The sequence below is a fragment of the Misgurnus anguillicaudatus genome, chromosome 8, assembly GCF_027580225.2.
Source record: "Misgurnus anguillicaudatus chromosome 8, ASM2758022v2, whole genome shotgun sequence".
Taxonomy (NCBI): domain Eukaryota; kingdom Metazoa; phylum Chordata; class Actinopteri; order Cypriniformes; family Cobitidae; genus Misgurnus; species Misgurnus anguillicaudatus.
In genome coordinates this window covers 40,524,503-40,542,493 of record NC_073344.2, presented here as the reverse complement: position 1 = coordinate 40,542,493, position 17,991 = coordinate 40,524,503, and the positions used below count along the sequence as shown (strand labels likewise).

The window sequence follows — 17,991 nt, the reverse complement described above, 5'->3', positions numbered from 1 at the left end:
AGAGTCTGGTTTTGAGTTAAGTAGCCGGATGGCCTGGGGGAAGAAACTCCTCCTAAGTCTCTCAGTTTTAGCCATCAGGCTACGGAAGCGCTTACCAGATGGCAGCAAAGTGAAAAGATGGTTACTGGGGTTTTGCAATTATACAGACAAAATATGTTATTTCAGATTACATTTTTATAGTACTGTTTGGTCAATGTTCTTTGTTCATGTTGCTGTGTAAACATGTTACTTCAGTTCATGGGGTTTTACCGCTATTTTCATTTCACCCTGTGCTGCCATGCATTTGCTCGTTTTTTTTTCTGTGTTTTTTACAGTGTAGTATGATTCCATGCTTTAGAATGTAGTGAAGTACATTTTTCCCAATACAAACATCCTAATAGAGCACAGATGCTTGGAAAATGTAACTAATGTGTTTAAGTATTGTTTACCTCTGCTATCAAGTCCAACTAAATTTAATTTAAGCTGATAATAGTCAGTTTTACTGGCATTTTCGCAGCAGCCCCTATGAAAACCAGCCATTTTGTTGCACGTTTTGCCACTCAACCGGGCGAGTTCTCACGCGGAAAAGTGACGTCAATGGATAGAGTGAGCATGCAGAATTTTTAATCGCACAAACCTGCATGAAAGACAATGTTATGAGAGCCAGATTGGCTCCCTCTGCTGGCCTACAATGGTTTCTCTCATCTGTCACTATCCGGACTACATTACCCATCATCCCTTGCACTACCAGTTCCTCACCACACCTGTTTCCTGTTAGTAATCACCTGGACTATTTTATCCATTCACACACACACTCACACTGCGAAGTCTTGTTAGCCTTGTCTACAGTTCTGAGCGTTTCATCCTGTTACTCTGCCTTGTGTTTGATCTGTGCCTGTGTTTGTGATTGTTCTCTGCCTGCCCTGACCCATGCCTGGATTATTGACTACTGATTTTGGATTGCCTTTGATGTTGTTGTTTGCCTGGTGTATGACCCTTGCCTGTTTTGTGGATTTATCTTCAATAAAACCAGCATTTGGATCTAACCGGTTTCACGATCATTACAGACAATACCTATATTTAGGGAGAATTTGGAGCATATGGAGCATAGTGACGTTATTGCCTATAATTTAATTTCTAATATTTTAAGAGCAGCACAAACAAAAACTTATCAGCACAAACAAAAACTTAACAGGCACAAACGAAGCACACACAAGCAAGACTATTTTGGGTGAATTCGAAGCATGTGGGGGACTGAGCATCCTCAGAATGACAAGCAAATATTATTTTAATATCTAAGAAACCAAAGCTGCACAAACAAAATTTTTACCTGCACAAACCAGCACAAACGTAGCACAAACGTTTAAGACTATTTGTGGTGAATTTGGAACATGTAGGGGGCTGAGTGACCTCTGTATGACCTATAAATTTTCATTTAATATCTAAAAACGATAGCTGCACCTACAAAATTTGTACCTGCACTAGTGATGGTCAACCCGGATCTTTTTAAGGATTCAGGTTATTCTGAGTCACTCACTAATATGATCCGGGTTGTGCGAGTCACTTGAGTCACTTGGTCAAAATCTCCCAATTCCAATCGCTAAGTCATACTAATGCCAACCAAGCAATTTAGATCACGCATGCAGCTACGAGTCTACAACTCCTGCTCGCAAAAAAGGGCTCATGTGACCTGAGGAACTCATAAAAAACATGCATGACCGTGGTAACATTATCAATAACACAATTTTAAAAGTTCGGTGTGTTTAGTTTAATTTAATAACAACAAATTTATCAACACCACGTTTAGAAGATGCCAGGCTTTGTTAACTTGGAAGTGAGAGGAACGTGTCCTGTTTCAGATTGACTTAAAAGATCCACGATGTAGGCTTCGGTTAATGCAGCCACACAGTCACTCATCCGCGCAAGAACATGATCTTGTGAGTCCCCGACAGAGCCACCCGCTCCTGCACGGGTCCTGTGAGTGAACCACTCACATCACTCTGAGTGACTCAGTCAACAAGAGGAGCCGTGTACGTCCGGCGGATCTTTCCAGCAGCACTGCTGCAGCAGTCCTCATATTTTAAACATTTGCAGCTTCTACCCAGAACATTGTGCCAGTCAAATATTGCAATCAAACAGCCTACATGATAGTCAGTGGGTTAATAACACGAGCAAGGCTTGTTTCTCCTATTTCAGGACTCAAGCTCTTTGAGTTGAGTCACTCTCTGTGTGAATCCCCAAATTGCGGACCAACCCAGCTTCGCGCGCACGCACCCCTGTGTAACTCGGAGCTTTAGGAAATTACGATCCGGAATAGCAGCTTGTGGCTCACTCAGTCGACATTTGGTGATGTAAATTAACTCGTTGTTGTAGAGTTATGTGTTGTAATTCTGTTGTAAACATTTGAAGAGCTTTGTTTTTATTACAATTTCTCATTTTTAATGCAAAATCTGGGAGGACTCAACTGACTCGGGTTAATGGTCACTAAGGACTCATGGTTCCCGAGTCATTTAAGGGATCGGGTCGATCGAGTGACTTACTCATCACTAACCTGCACAAACCAGCACAACGAAGCACAATCAAAAAATAGTTTGGGTGAACTTGAAGCATGTGGGGGGCTGAGTGACGTCATTGACTTAATTCAAGGTCAAATATTATAAAAACCAAAGCAGCACAAACGAAAATTTTTACGTCACAAACCAGCACAAACAGATCACAAATGATTGAGCATATTTTGCCGAAGTTTTGCGTTGGGTGGGGGGTCAACTTCACGCCCATCACTTATACTTATTCAACAGCAATCACAACAAAAGCTTAAACAAAAAGTTTGAAGTTTGCAACTCTTCAGATTAATATGAGATTGCCATGGAAAACACTGTCCCTGAATCATTGTGTAACAATGTGTCTTGTGTTTTGTGCATAAAACTGGAGTGACTTTTAGCCGGCGGAACCAAAATGGCGGAAATAGTTTAGCCCGGACCTACTTCACTGTAACACCTGGCCGGTTCCGGCCAACTCCGGGCAAAACAAATCAAGTGCTATTTTTATCAGGTGTGCTTAGCGAGTGTGGCGATCGGGGATTGGCCATTGAAGGGAAGAGGAGGCCCATAAATAGGGCATCAAGAAAACCGAAAGGGAGAGTTTTATTCTGGCAGGCGCTGTGAGTAGGGCGGAGGTTTCCGGTACATGTGGAGATACGTTCCCGTGTTGATTTGCAGACTTGGGCGAAATTGAGTCGGAGAATTGGGCTGGAGCAGCACGAAGATAAGTGATTAATCATTCATCCTGGAATACTTGTCATTGATTCAACTGTGTATTGTGAAGAGATCTTGTCTGTGGAAGGACACCGGAAGCGGATCTAAGGAGAGAGATTAGCGACGGAAGAAAGTGGAGTAATGTGTGGAAACTAGGATTTGGGTGTAGAAAACATTGACAATGAAGAGGGAAGTATCAAATAGTTAAAGGAACAGTGTGTTACGTTGGAATTCGTCTTGCTGTTGTTTTACTGTGTACAAGATTGTTAATACTGCTATTCCAGCACCTCTCTGTTACCCGGTTAAGTGTGTCAACCACCCAGTTTGTTGGGAGATCCGTGGAAGTGTGGATACGGCTGAGAAAAGGAAGTAGGAGTTCAAGTGTCGTGGCCTTGACGCTGCATGTGGCTGTTCCCTGCCCCAGTTATTCGTCTATTTAGGACTCCGAGCTCAGCTCAACGTTGTGACCCTGACCCTAAATCACTGTGTGTGTGGAGTGTGCTTTCTTTGAAGTGTATACACTTGGACAATTGTCGTGCTGTGCTGTTGTCAGTGTTGTCAGTGATCATCTCATAGGCTGAAGAAAGAGCCCTGTTGCAGAAGAACGGAGTGGTGGCAGTGGGTGGCTATCTCTTAACTAAATACAACTGCGATCTGTGAACCCCCTTTCTCCACCTGGTGGTGGCGCAATGACTGTTTCAGGTAAGGATTGGCTGTGAATACGGTGTTAATACTGAAAGAGGGAGAGTGTGTAATCGCCTGCTGTGTGGGCGAAGTGTACTTGCTGTCTTTTGTGTATAACTATACACTTGTTGAGTGCTTCCAGATGGTAGTCCATGTATAAATCTCTGGTCCCGCTGCCTCGAGGAAAGGAACATTCGAAGCGGTTGGCCCCGCTCTGGCAGTACACTGCATTATACGACCCCTCTACTTCCATTTATCCACTTCTGTGATACTAACCGGTGGGTGTGTTCATATAAATCCTGAAGCAACTTCATTCTGTGTCTCTACTTGTTTCTCTCTGTTGGAAGCGAAGAGTTGCTTTACCTCCCGGTGCACATTCACTGAAATATCATTACCACTGAAGGAAATCTGTGTGTATTTTGCTGTCAATCTGCAGGTCTGAGCCAAGGGCTCAGTGTCGTTGTGGGACTGTTCCGCCCTAGGCTGTAAAGCAAACACCTACGTGGTCATCGTAAGTCTGTCCGAGAGAGAAAGACTAGGAGTTCGCTGTGTGCATGTATATCCTCTCCAATCACCTGAGTTTTGAAGGGCTAAAGTCCTGTGCCTATTCACCTGTCTGTAAGTCGAATCCACCCAAAGCTAAAAGCTACTTACCCGTGTACTCACCTGTATACCTCCCTGCACGCCCAAGGCCCCTAACCAGTGTACCCATCTGTAAACCTCCTTGTATGCCAAAAGCTAAAAGCTACTTACCAGTGTACTCACCTGTATACCTCCTTGTATGCCCAAAGCTAAAAGCTACTTACCAGTGTACTCACCTGTATACCTCCCTGTACGCCCAAAGCTAAGAGCTACTTACCAGTGTACTCACCTGTATACCTCCCTGTATGCCCACAGCTAAAAGCTACTTACCCGTGTACTCACCTGTATACCTCCCTGCACGCCCAAGGCCCCGTACCAGTGTATTCACCTGTAAACCTCCTTGCACGCCCAAAGCTAAAAGCTATTTACCAGTGTACCCACCTATATACCTCCTGGTACGCCCAAAGCTAAAAGCTACTTACACATGTACTCACCTGTATACCTCCTTGTTGCCCAAATCTAAAAGCTACTTACCAGTGTACTCACCTGTATACCTCCCTGTACGCCCAAAGCTAAGAGCTACTTACCACTTTACCCACCTGTATACCTCCCTGTATGCCCACAGCTAAAAGCTACTTACCAGTGTACTCATCTGGATAACTCCTGGTGTGCCGAAGCCGCAAGCCTAGTGTACTTACCTGTCTACTTACCAGTGTACTTACCTGTATCTATCCTTCTGAGCACAGGAAAAGAGGTTGGAACCATCCACTTGCCACCTACCTAGGCGGCATGGCGAGGGAAAGCTGGAAAGACTTACCTGTAGTTCCCATGGAGACGAAGAGAGAGAGAGAAAGTCAGGAGACTTACCTGCAGCCCACGTGAAGAGTCAGAAGCGACTCAGATCACTGTTCTCTGAGTTCCAAAGAACTTGTTATTTTAAGCACCCTTCCCTGTTCCCCATATTTTAATTCAATAAACCTTGTTAAATTTTATATTCCTCTTGTCTGCTTGGTCATTGGGGCACTTTGGGACCTCCTCGAGGTGGAAACTGAGGGAGGAGCGTGACGCACAATAGGGGTGGTACGCTCTGACCTGTGACAAAAACACTTTCTTCTTTACTGCTTTACCTGTGACGTATTTGCATAATGATGCACAGCGCATATTGTTCAGACACCTACATCACATTTAGAGAGTAAAGACAAAGCGAATCATATTAGCGATGTGGGCGGGACTCATCCGTTAACCATTTGTTTACCGGAAATAACGCTATCTTTACAGAATGCGATTACAAAAGAGCTTTAATCTCATTAAAATGATTAATGAATAAATTGATGTTAAATAAAACAAGTAAAAAGTAAAAACAAGAAACCGACAGACATCAGTTGTTATATAATGAAGATCTAATGGTTTGGTTGAAATTTTTGAATTTTGAAATAATAATTCAGTCTTCCCTGAATATTGAACGTGTCACCAGCATCAAATCTAAGCTCGTGTGTGTGTGTGTGTGTGTGTGTGTGTGTGTGTGTGTGTGTGTGTGTGTGCTATTAGGGTACAAGCCCTTTACCTTTTTATGAAAACAAGATTCAACTTGTAAAAAATTTCCAACAACCAAAAATAAAACCTGATTTCTTAAAACCAGAATCTCTTGTTTTGCCTCCTTCAGATATTAAACAAAATATTATTGTATTATGAAATTTGTTTAAAATGGCAATGGCAAAAAAGTAGACAAGCTACTACCTCTGTCTGGCAATGTTTTTCAAAAATACTGACGGGGCACTCATATTGACTGCCATATTTGCATCACACTGTAAACCAGTAGCGGAGTGGCCATCGGGAGAGTCGGGACATTTCCCGGTGGGCCGGTAGTGTTTTGAGGCTGCGAGGGCCGGTCTGATAATGGATAATAATAGTTATACATTGCAAGTTATTTAGCAACCCTGTCTGGCGGCCTGATGTGCGGCCGCTTCCCGCTGGTCAAACTGTGCAGCCTCTTTGCTGAACACAGTAAGCTATATAAAAGTGCTCAACCTGTTCGCCAGGTCAAACCAAGTTTAGGATTTTTTTTAAATATAGGGGGATTATTGAACGGCCCCTCTCCAAATTGCCATAGCCTGTCGGCCTTTGATGTGAAAAGCCGCGTCGCCGAATACCTGTTTATTTCAGTACATATGCGGTCGGATTGATCCATCAAGCGGAGACTATTTAGAAAGTGTGGATTAAGGATGTTTAAAATCTCTAGCCTGGTGGTCAGTACTTGAATGGATAAAATTAGCACATTTGCAAAGGTTTATCTCCATATGGGTATATATAATAAATAAAATTTAGAAGGGTAACTTTGCAGTATCACATTTTATATTTCCTACTATTAGATTTCTATTAGATTTCCATATTAATAGACGAGAGTATTCAACTGAAATATATAAATATCCTCACAACATTATTATTTCCCAAAACTTTGACAAAAATAATTTTCAAATGAACTATATTCTTACATTCTTACAGTTATTCAAAGATGCACACATTATTCCGGATATGATTTAAATATTAGACGAGATAATATAACGGCAATGAACGTCTCATATGCCATTAAATATCCACATAACTTAATATAACAGCATAATGAATGATTAAAAAGACAAGGAAGCAGGAATGGAATGTAAATTGTATTATTATTAGCGGAAAAAAAAGCAAATAAACTCTCAGGTAATGCGCCAAACACGTTAAAATAAATAAGCAATAACCGTGGAAAAAACATTTATCTCTCAAAACTTTATATGACAAAAATTATATTTAAAGGAAATATTCTTACAGTTATTCAAAGATGCACAAATTATTCCATATTACTCAGTTTATGAGCACATTCATCTCTGGTCTCGCTCTGTTATGTAATAGCTGATTGAGGTGCGCATCTCCGTCTTTCAACCAGATATCATTTTGTATAGTTACTCATTTAGGAAAATTTGCCATGATTTAATGATTTTATTAATATTATGAAATTTTTTTTTTTTTGGGCAAATTGATTACGATTTGTATTACCCTAGTTTTACTACAAATAGGCTACGAGACATTTTTTTTTACCACGGAGGGCCGGTGGTATACAGAATTTCCCGGTAGATTTTTTTTGGTCCCACTCCGCCCCTGCTGTAAACTCACCTTTAATAAATGCACTTGATTGTTTATGATAAATAATCGCGTAAATAAACAATCATAAAATAAGCTTCCAATATTCCAATACAAATCTTGCAAGTAATTAAATAACATCCAACTCGTTGCAACGCAACGTCAAAATACCGAATAGAATTGTTATAATGTAATTGTTTTTAATTTTACGTTTCAATAATAATATGTTAAACCATCTATAATATATAAATGTACATACATAAATGTGTAATATCGATCATTTTGACAAATTCAACTATAATATAAATTACAAAACAACGCAAATCTTTTCACTTAAAATTCTATAAGTTCTTCGAAATAGGCCAATTTATCATTAATAAGATGGACAAGTATTTTTTTTAAATGCTCTGTACAAAATTCAGCCATTAACAAATAGTTGTTAAATTGCACACAATACATTTTTGGCATGTTTATTGTATAAACGTATGTTTTAACACAACATGAACAATAACTTAGATATTTTTCTTAACAACAAAAGGGAATATAATAAACAAATACAGAACAAAACACAACAACAATAAATAACTTTACTCAATCAAAATAATCATAATCATAACATCAGAACACATTTTTACACCCAAACGGTAAAACAATCAAAACAGAAAGCAGCATTTTGGGTTTTACCACTACCGTGAACTTTTACTCTGTACACTCTTGTACATCACAAGAATTCAATATAGATTTAGAAATTTTGATCATAGACACAACAGCGTCGTCCTGCTTTTCAAACTGTAACAGAGCAGCAGGTAGTAGATGTTATACGTTTTTCCTACCTTTCACTTTGCTAAAACATCATGACGGGGCGTAAGAAAGCACAAGTATTCTGAATAAAAGGGGAAGAATAGCACGTCTAGGTGGCAGTGTCCCAAAATCAGATCTTCAGCAGGATACGTGATCGAAAACGGGATGACGTGACCAACTACACCAGGGGTTCTCAAAGTTTACATTCAAAGGTCCAAATCTGAATTCTCATCATTTTCATACACTGAAAAAAGTGCACAATGCATGTCATTACTTTAAAGAAGTTTTTATATTTAATCTAACTCAAAAAAAAAAAAATTCTGTCCAGTCATCAGTTTTATGTAAAAAATGTGTTTGATTTAAATTAAAAGTAAGTCTTATTGGTGTAAAGTAAATACATTTCTGTAAATTAAATTAAAAATATTAGTTTCCATTGTCACGTGACTTCTAACGTCATCCGTGGGCGTGCGTAAGGACGTTCAGCTCAGGTTGAGCTTTCCGCCATCTTGTTATACACTACATCGATGGATGATCTCCGCGTGGTACAACGGGATTCATGAAAATTGGTAAGTAATTTTAAACATATGTTTTGGCGTGTTATTAACATTATACACGTGTGATTGTACTGTTGTTTTACATACGGTTAGTATTACTTAGTGGTGTACTGGATCGCAGTTGATTGAGCATGACGGTTCGGCTCGCATGCGATTCGCGGATTAATGCGCAAATTAAAATAAGAAACGTTTATCATTTGCACGTGTTTTAAAGGCTTGCAAATGTTAACACAAAAGTGATTTTAAGCAATTTCACGGCAAAAAGGCGCTAAAGTGAGCAGTTTCTATACGCATGCGGTTGAATGTGTCCCTATGCCCTTCAAAGATCAGAACTCTTGATGTGTAAACTTTAGCGACAGTTTTTCTACTTTGTCTCATACTGTAGTCGATTAAAATGCATTTGGCCAAAAGAGCAATGCGACTTTTTATGCTGCATCTCCTTCCGGAAGGGCTGTTTGAAATTCGCGCTCCGTTTCTGTGTAATTATGCACTCAAAACTGCATACATGGAGAGATGAGCAAACATAAAATCTTTTGGTTCTTGACAGGGTCCATACAAACAAAATGATCTCCACAGTATTCTTTTTTAAATAAAAACTTTTGTTTATGTCACCAGACTTAGTGAACATGTAAATGTCTAGCAATTATCTATTATTTGTTAAGGCCAATCATATCCCATCCCTGGAGAGACATCAGCAAACATTATGACGAAGACGTTTGCCTTACGCAGACAAGAGATTGTGGAAAACCAACCTACTGTTCAAGAACTGCAAGAAAGATTGCCAGCTCTGTTTCTACAAGAGGAGGTAAAAGCATTTATTTTATTATAAAATGTTGAAATGTGACTAATACTGAATTTACCATAGTTTTTACCATGGGATGTAGTGTTTTTGAAAATGTCTTAGATGCTCTTATCATATATTCATTCAATGTTTTGTGTGTATATCTATTTTTACAACTACAGTGGATATAAAAAGTCTACACACCCCGGTTTAAATTGCATGTTTTTGTGATTTATAAAATGAAACCAAGATGAATCATTTTGGAACCTGTTCCAACTTAATTCCCTACTTCAAACCTATATATTAAAGTAATTAACATTAAGAATAATTTTGTGGTGAAAAAATGGCAAGTAAAGTTGTACAATAACCAGGTTGCATAAGTGTGCACACCCTTTTACAATAGTGATTGTGGCAGTGTTCAAAAGCAACCAATCACATTTAGACTTAAGTTAAATATGAAGTAGTACATACCTCTCATCAATTAAAATAAGTTTTTAACTATTAATGAAGTGTGCCTGGCCCTAAATAATTTTTTTGTGTATCATCCCACTGAAAAAGCCATTGTCTGTGTAGAGTTTACTCAGCAGGTACATGATCCCATTGTTGAAAAATATCAATCAACAGAGGGCTAAAAACATTTCCAAGACACTGAATATATCATAGAGTACTGTAAAAACAATAATCCACAAGTGGAGAAAATATGGCACAACATTGACATTACTAAGACCAGGCATCCACCTAAAATTTATGAGAAAACCAGGAAAAAAATGGTAAGGAAGGCTGCCAAGAGGCCTACAGCAACATTAAAAGAATTGTAACAATATCTGGCAAGTACTTTTTGCTCCCTACATGTGACAAAAATCTCCTGAATTCTTCATGTTTGGGCTATTAGCATTATTTAACCAAAATATCATCAAGTCCATCTAAAGTTTGTAAAAACAAATATTTCTATATCCCAAATCCATGTGGAATAATGTATTATAGTCCATTGAGACCAAAGTTGAACTTGGGCCGTTATACCAAAATATATATTTGGTGCAATAAAACCCACATCACATCACCAAATGAACACCATGCCCAGAGTAAAGCATAAAGGTGACATCATCATACTTTGTGGCTGCTTTTCTTCAGCTGGAACTGGGTTTTTAATTAGGGTAGATAGAATAATGAATAGCTCCAAATAGCCGTCAATTTTGGCCCAAAACCTAAAGGCTTCTGCCAAAACACTTAAAATGAAGAGAAATTTCACATCACAGCATGACAATGACAGAATGCACACATCTAATCAACAAAGGAATTACTTCACCAAAACAAGATCAAGGTTTTGGAATGGCCCAGCAAGAGTCCGGATCTAAATCCCATCCAAAATCTATGGGGTGATCTGAAGAGGGATGTGCACAGGAGACACCCAACCAATTTGAAAGATTTAAAATGCTTTTGCAAGGAGAAATGGCAAAATATTGCAAATTCAAAAAGTGTGAAATTGATTGACACATACCCATTAAGATTGAATGCTGTGATAAAATCTAAAGGTGCTTAAACTAAGTTTAAGTTTAAGGGTGTGCACACTTATGCAACGTGGTTATTGTACAACTTTACTTGCCATTTTTTCACAACAAAAGTTTTCTTATCGTTATCAACTTTAATATATAGGCTGGAAGCATGCAATCAAGTTGAAACAGGCTCCAAAACGATTCATCTTGTCCTCACTTCCTAAATCACAAAAACCCGCAATTCCAACAGGGGTGTGTAGACTTTTTATATCCACTGTAGTTCTAGAAATATTTTTTTCAGAAGTGCATTTTCCGTTTCTCTTACTTTCAGATTAATGCCGAATTGCGCATCACGATCTTACCTTGAAAATTAAGATTTATGGCCTTTTTGGACAGACAGAGCTCTCATGTTATTAGGAGCAAAGGTGGAGTCCTCCATGAAAAACTAAGGACACTATTAAAGTTATGGATCAGGTATTGGTTGCATGCGAACAAAATTGCTTGTGGCAATTAATTTAGTAGTATTTTGGTCTAATATAAACAATACATCTTGAACATTTTGTAGAGTCTGGACATAGACATCAGAAGAGAAAGCCTGCTGAAGTGCCTGATTCATGTACTTTGGTGAAGATGCAAGCTGTCTGATCAAAGAATACCAGGTAATGTAGAAAATGACATTTGACTCCAACCATGTTTGCTTTAAAGGGATAGTTCACCTTAAGATAAAAATCTGTCATCATTTACTCATCCTCATGTTGTTCTAAACCTGTATGAATTTCTTTTTTCTGATGAACACAAAAGAAGATATTTTGAGAAATGATGGTAATCACACAGCAGATAGTGTCCATTAACTTCCATAGTAGGAATAAAAAAATATGATGGAATTTAATGGGTACCGTCAACTGTATGCTTACCATCATTTATCAAAATATTTTCTTCATTTATTACAATACTTCCAAAATATTTTTCCTACTATAGAAGTCAATGAACACATACAGGTTTAGAACATGAGGATGAGTAAATGATGACAGAATTTTCATTTTAAGGTAAACTATCCCTTTAAAAGAAAACACCACAGTTTTTCAATATTTTATTATGTTCTTACCTCAACTTAATTAATTAATCCATTCTTATCTTTTTTCAATGCGTACACTTAATCTTTGTACAGTGTGTCGTAAATGTGTTAGCATTTACCCTTGCCCCATTCATACCTTAGGATCCAAACATGGATAAATTTAGAAGCCACCAAACACTTCCATGTTTTCCCTATTTAAAGACTGTTACATGAGTAGTTACAAAAGTAAGTATGGTGGTACAAAATAAAACGTGGTGATTTTCTAAGCGGATAAAAAGTGAGAACTATATTTTATGGCGGAAGAGCACTTAGTTTGCAGCACTTGGACCTCGGTCGCAGTAACATCTTCAGAACTCTCCCTCAAATTCAAAAAAAGGGGGACTAGTCAGGAGTGATGGTGTTACTGTGTGCTGTTTGGATCCTAAGGAATGAATGGTGCTAAGCTGAAAGCTATTAAAGTATTAGCCCACTACTGAATTAAACATTCCTCATAATTTACTCACGTCAATGTCATCTAAGATGTTCATGACTTTCTTTCTTCAGTAAATAAAAGAAATTAAGGTTTTTGATGAAAACATTCCAGATCATTCTCTATATATAGTGGACTTCAATTACACCCAAATGGCTGAAGTATTCTTCAGAGAATTTATGCTGTATGTCCTACGCCTTCCCTATTCAACTTACGGAACAAACGCAGAACCAGTTCTGTTTTTTCTGTAAGTAGAATAGGGAAGGCGTAGGACATACAGCGTAAGCTCTTTGAAGAATACAGAAAGCGGAAGCAAGGCAATTATTGTGTCTATAAAGCATACAGTTGTATTTTTTTTAAGGGCCGATAATTTCTTTGATAAGACACTTATTCCTTGTCTGGTATAGTTTAAAGCCCTTTGAAGCTGCACTGAAACTGTCATTTTTACCTTCAGCCATTTGGGCATCATTGAAGTCCACTATATGGAGAATAATCCTGGAATGTTTTCATCAAAAACCTTGATTTATTTTTGACTGAAGGAAGTCATGAACATCTTGGATGACATCGAGGTGAGTAAATTATGAGGAATATTTCATTCAGAAGTGCACTCATATTTTAAGTTGCTCACACTGAGACATGAGTATTAACATGTCTACCTTAAGGGAAAAACATAGTGAATTATGGAAAAGCTGTGGCGTTTTCTTTTAACAGGTCTTCTCAAGCCTTGATGGTGAATAAAACATGGGAAAATTTTTATTTGGTAGTGTAATATCGCTTAAAAGTAGTTCAAGTAATTGTGTTATTTACACATTCTTTTGTGTTCTGTGGAAGAAATCACACAGGCTGATATTTTGAAGAATGTTGTTAAGAGCCCCCCATTTACCTGCATTGGTTTTGTGTCCATGCGATAAAAAAAGGAACATTTTGTCATCACTTACTCTCCTCTTGTAATAAACCGTATACATTTTATTTTTACGCTGAATACAAATTAAGATATTTTAATGAAAGTTAGCAACAGACGTTTGGGCTCTACAATGACCTCCATAGCAGGAAAGCAAACAAAATTGTGTAATACATTTTCAGATGAAGGGGTGTTTTCTTCTTCCCCATTCCCTCAATTAGTCTCTGTTCATGTATGTTTTTAGGCTGACCAGAGGGAAGAAGCGGAGAGAGAATTCAAAAAGACCACCATGGAATTTTTTGTGATTCATAAAGTGATGCTCTTAATCATGCACTGGAGATTTTCATTGACGGTGTGGACTAATAAATGAGTTGCCCTATGTTGCTTGTCCATGTTTGGACTCATTTGAACTGAACTTAAAATATCCTGATGGACTCAAATATACCTTTAAGGCCTTTCAAAAAAAAAAATCATGGATATAGACAGTAAGCAGATGAGCCGAAGGGTGCAGAACCTCTCTTTAAAACTGCAGGAGTTTTAGCCTTTTATACAACATTAACTGTAATACTGTTTACTAAACCTGATTTGTTTTATCTTGATTAAGTTTTATGGTTTATCTATCAATCATAACTGATTCTTATGGTGAATTTACATTGTATCCAGTGTGTCTACAAATACTAAAAACTGTTATACAGTATCTGTTTTTATAACAATACTATACACATTGTTGAAATGTTTTATGACAAATTGTCAAGATTATAATGTGTTTACATTATTAGACAGTGTGTATTTGTACAAAAAATGTGTATTATGACAAAATAAATTGTTGATGCGTGTATTATGACAAAATAAAGTGAAAAATGTTTGATGCTTGAGGTCATTCATCTTAGACAGATGGTAAAATTACACATTCTGAAAGTAAATAAATTTCTTTATATTAAATTAATATTTTAAATTGTATTTGGTTGGATATTTGGTTAGATGTAAAGTAAAATAATTAGGTTAATGCATTAAGAAAAAGTATAATTTGACATTTCATTGAACTTAAAAAATGTATTTGATTCAAAGATACTTTTTGCTTTGGCTAAGTAATGGATAGTTCATTCTTTTCAAAGTAAAAATTTTAGGTTGATAAAAAGTAAAGTAATTAGTTGTAACAAGTTGACGCAATTTTTTTACTTTGATCCAATGAAACACTTTTTAAGTGTAGGTCCGGAAAAACTTTATGTAAATCATTTGTTTATAAAACAAATCAACACAACAGTTTGGGAAATATGCGCTGCAGACGAAGAACCAGACACACGCAGCTTCAGGAAATGTCTTAAGGATATAGATATATTGCTGTTCTTCAAACCTTTTCAGGTATTTTCATGATAATAAAAAATATGTATAAAGATTATGTTTGACGAGTGTTGCTTTTTCAAATGCATGTTTTAAACGACTAAAACCAACAGTGATTTCAGATCGATAAGGATTTACTGCTCAAAAGCCGTAGTACATGAAGTACCTGTTCATAATATCTGGGTGTGATGGCTACAGCGTCACACAGGAAATTTTTAAATAACTTGTTTTATTTTCGGACCAGGAATACTCTTAAATCTAAAAAGAAAAAATAACTAAACGAATGGTTGACAAGTTTAATATGCATTTGTAAAGTAGCAAATGCACACATAATCACACATAAATTAATGCACTTGTAATAGGAAGTGGACGCGGGTCCGGATCAAGTTCCCGTCGGGTCCGGATCAAGTTCCCGTCGGGTCCGGACCGGAGTCCGTACTTTGAGAACCCCTGAACTACACTGTTGTTAAATTTTTAAATATTAGTATTATCATCAGTTTTATAAAATTAATTTTTATTGACCCTTTGCAACCGTTGACCATTTACTGTTGTTTCAAAGTTGAACAAACTTTTCAATTTCAAAATTGAAGGTCGGTCATATGCCTGCTGGGATGGTTCTTACTGGTGTCCAGTAGATACCACCATAAGTTTCCAAAGGTGTTCTATTGGTCTTTAATGGTATCCAATAGAAAATACATGCCACCAATAGAAGAAAGCCAATTACCAATAGAGACCAACAGGAACCATTACAGTGTCCAATAAAACCAATAGAATTCCCATTAAAACAATTACAGACATTCCGTAATGGTCTCTATTGTTTTTTCACCAGGGTAATCAACAGCCCACATAAGCAATCTGTTGGTATTCAAGTACCACACCCCAAGAAGAATTTTATATTCTTTCTTTCTTTAAGAAACAATCCCAGACACTCCTTACATGTTCTGTTGAATTTGTTAAATTACTTCCTAAATTAAGCTTCATGTTCTGACAATTACTGAAATAACAGAAAAGTTTTAAAAACTACTGGGTTATTCTACCAAAATGGTGGATTGAGCCTTTTGGGTCATTGAATTGGGTTGTTTTGTCAGTCTTGGGTAGTTTGGTGTAGTTTGGTGTAACCAAATCAATTGGGTTAATATTTGGGTTGTTTTCACTGACAGTTGAATGAATGCACCCCTACCGCGATGCAACAACCCAAATGCTGGGTCAAATTAACTCAGTGCTTGGGTAGGTGTGCAGTGCTGTTTGAATTCATGTCATGTGTGAAAAGTAGGGATGCACCGATAGGATTTTTTTGGGCCGATGCCGATACCGATTTAAACAGACAACTTCTGGCCGATACCGATGCCGATACCGATATTAAACACTTGTATACAATACTATACAGTTGCTCTATTAGCTAGTTTATTTCTGCATCAAATTATTTTTACTGAACATGGATTGGATCTAATTAACATTCAACTGACCAACATAATAAGAAAGGCACAAATTAAGCTAAAACAAATATATGACGACAACATGATAACCTTCAAAGGTGGTTTTTGCTATTCAGCATTTATTTTATTAACAACATTAACTCCTTTTTTACATATAATGGATATCTTTAATAAACATAAATAATGCCAGTGCTATTGCAACTTCAAAAAAAGTTGGACTTCTTTTCCCCCACTAAAGTGCTGTCTGTTTCTTTTATTGTCCAAGACATTTGAGCCATCTCAACAAAGGTTTTCTGTCGGTGCTTAAGTATAGTGCACACCAGAACATTAAATCATTTTAATTGAACAACAGACATGCAACTCATTGCCTTTATGCGGTTAATTAAAAAACAATCGGTATCGGCCTTTCTCATGCTATTACCGATATGCCGATGGTTTCAAATTCATCAAATATCGGCCGATAAATATCGGCGGCCGATACATAGGTGCATCACTAGTGAAAAGGCTATGGTTTTTACCCGGACAGATTTATGGGGATAAACAAAGTTCATGTCAATATATGTATTCATAAAACCATTACTGTTTACTAGAAATACCAAATATGATTGACAACAGTCCAGTTTACATGACGTGAAACATTATTACATGCACGACTATGGTCATTAGCGGTTAACTTGTTTGATAAGTTGCACCCACAGGAATGTAACTACATTGGTTACTCTTTTTCTTGTTTAAAACGCCTCCTTTAATCAAAATCTGACATTTTTGTAATAAATATATATTTGCCTTACGTGAGGTTCCCTTTCAGTCGGTCACTACGACGTCACGTCGTGACCGACGAATTGGGAACCGCTTCGCAGGGGCCTATCTACTTCGAGAAACCTTTAAAACGCCAATGAACTTGGCATGCAGATAATTGCATCTGCCAGCGGCACCCCGCCGCACAGGTATTTAATGAGAGGCAGGTGCAGTTATCAACCAGCTTTTTACCTTCGAAAGCTGGCAGACCTCCTGCTCATGAGAAAGCTGCTCTTTTTTCTCTCTAAAGGAATAGATCTCTGCGTGTCAGTTGGTTGGGCGAAGGCACCACAGCGGGGCTTGCGAGTGTTTCCACCTTTTTTGATCTAAGTGATCTCTTTCACACTTTTTAGTTGAGTGTGTGCGTTCTCCTCCCTGTGTGCTTCATCAACTTGCACATCTGAAAGAGTGATTTCCCTAAAAGAGCTGCAGTTGATCTTGCGTCTTTTTAAAGACAGCGGTTCGCTGCTTACGAGCGTTGAGCGTCTTTTTAAAGATGTCTTTTCGTCCGTGCTCCACTTCTGGATGCGGCATGTACATGGGTCCTCGTGATGGACACGATCGCTGTCTCTCGTGTCTGCATCACTTTCTACCTCCGTCGGACCTCCCGAGGATTCGGTATCTGCCGTAACATCAGAGGGGGGCCGTCACTCTCGGACTTTGATTTGGATCCTCTCCCTCCTTCGGGAAGGGTTGCGGTTCCCGATCTCGATCCCGAGATGT

At 37.9% G+C, this 17,991-nt stretch overlaps 1 long non-coding RNA gene across 1 annotated transcript; it reads left to right on the top strand.

Moving 5' to 3' along the window:
• The first annotated feature begins 6,257 nt into the window (after positions 1–6,257).
• On the top strand, positions 6,258–14,532 carry LOC141365595 (uncharacterized). Its single transcript, XR_012370664.1, has 4 exons — positions 6,258–9,779; positions 11,580–11,722; positions 11,814–11,907; positions 13,938–14,532. It is a non-coding gene; the product is annotated as an uncharacterized lncRNA (long non-coding RNA).
• Positions 14,533–17,991: the final 3,459 nt, after the last annotated feature.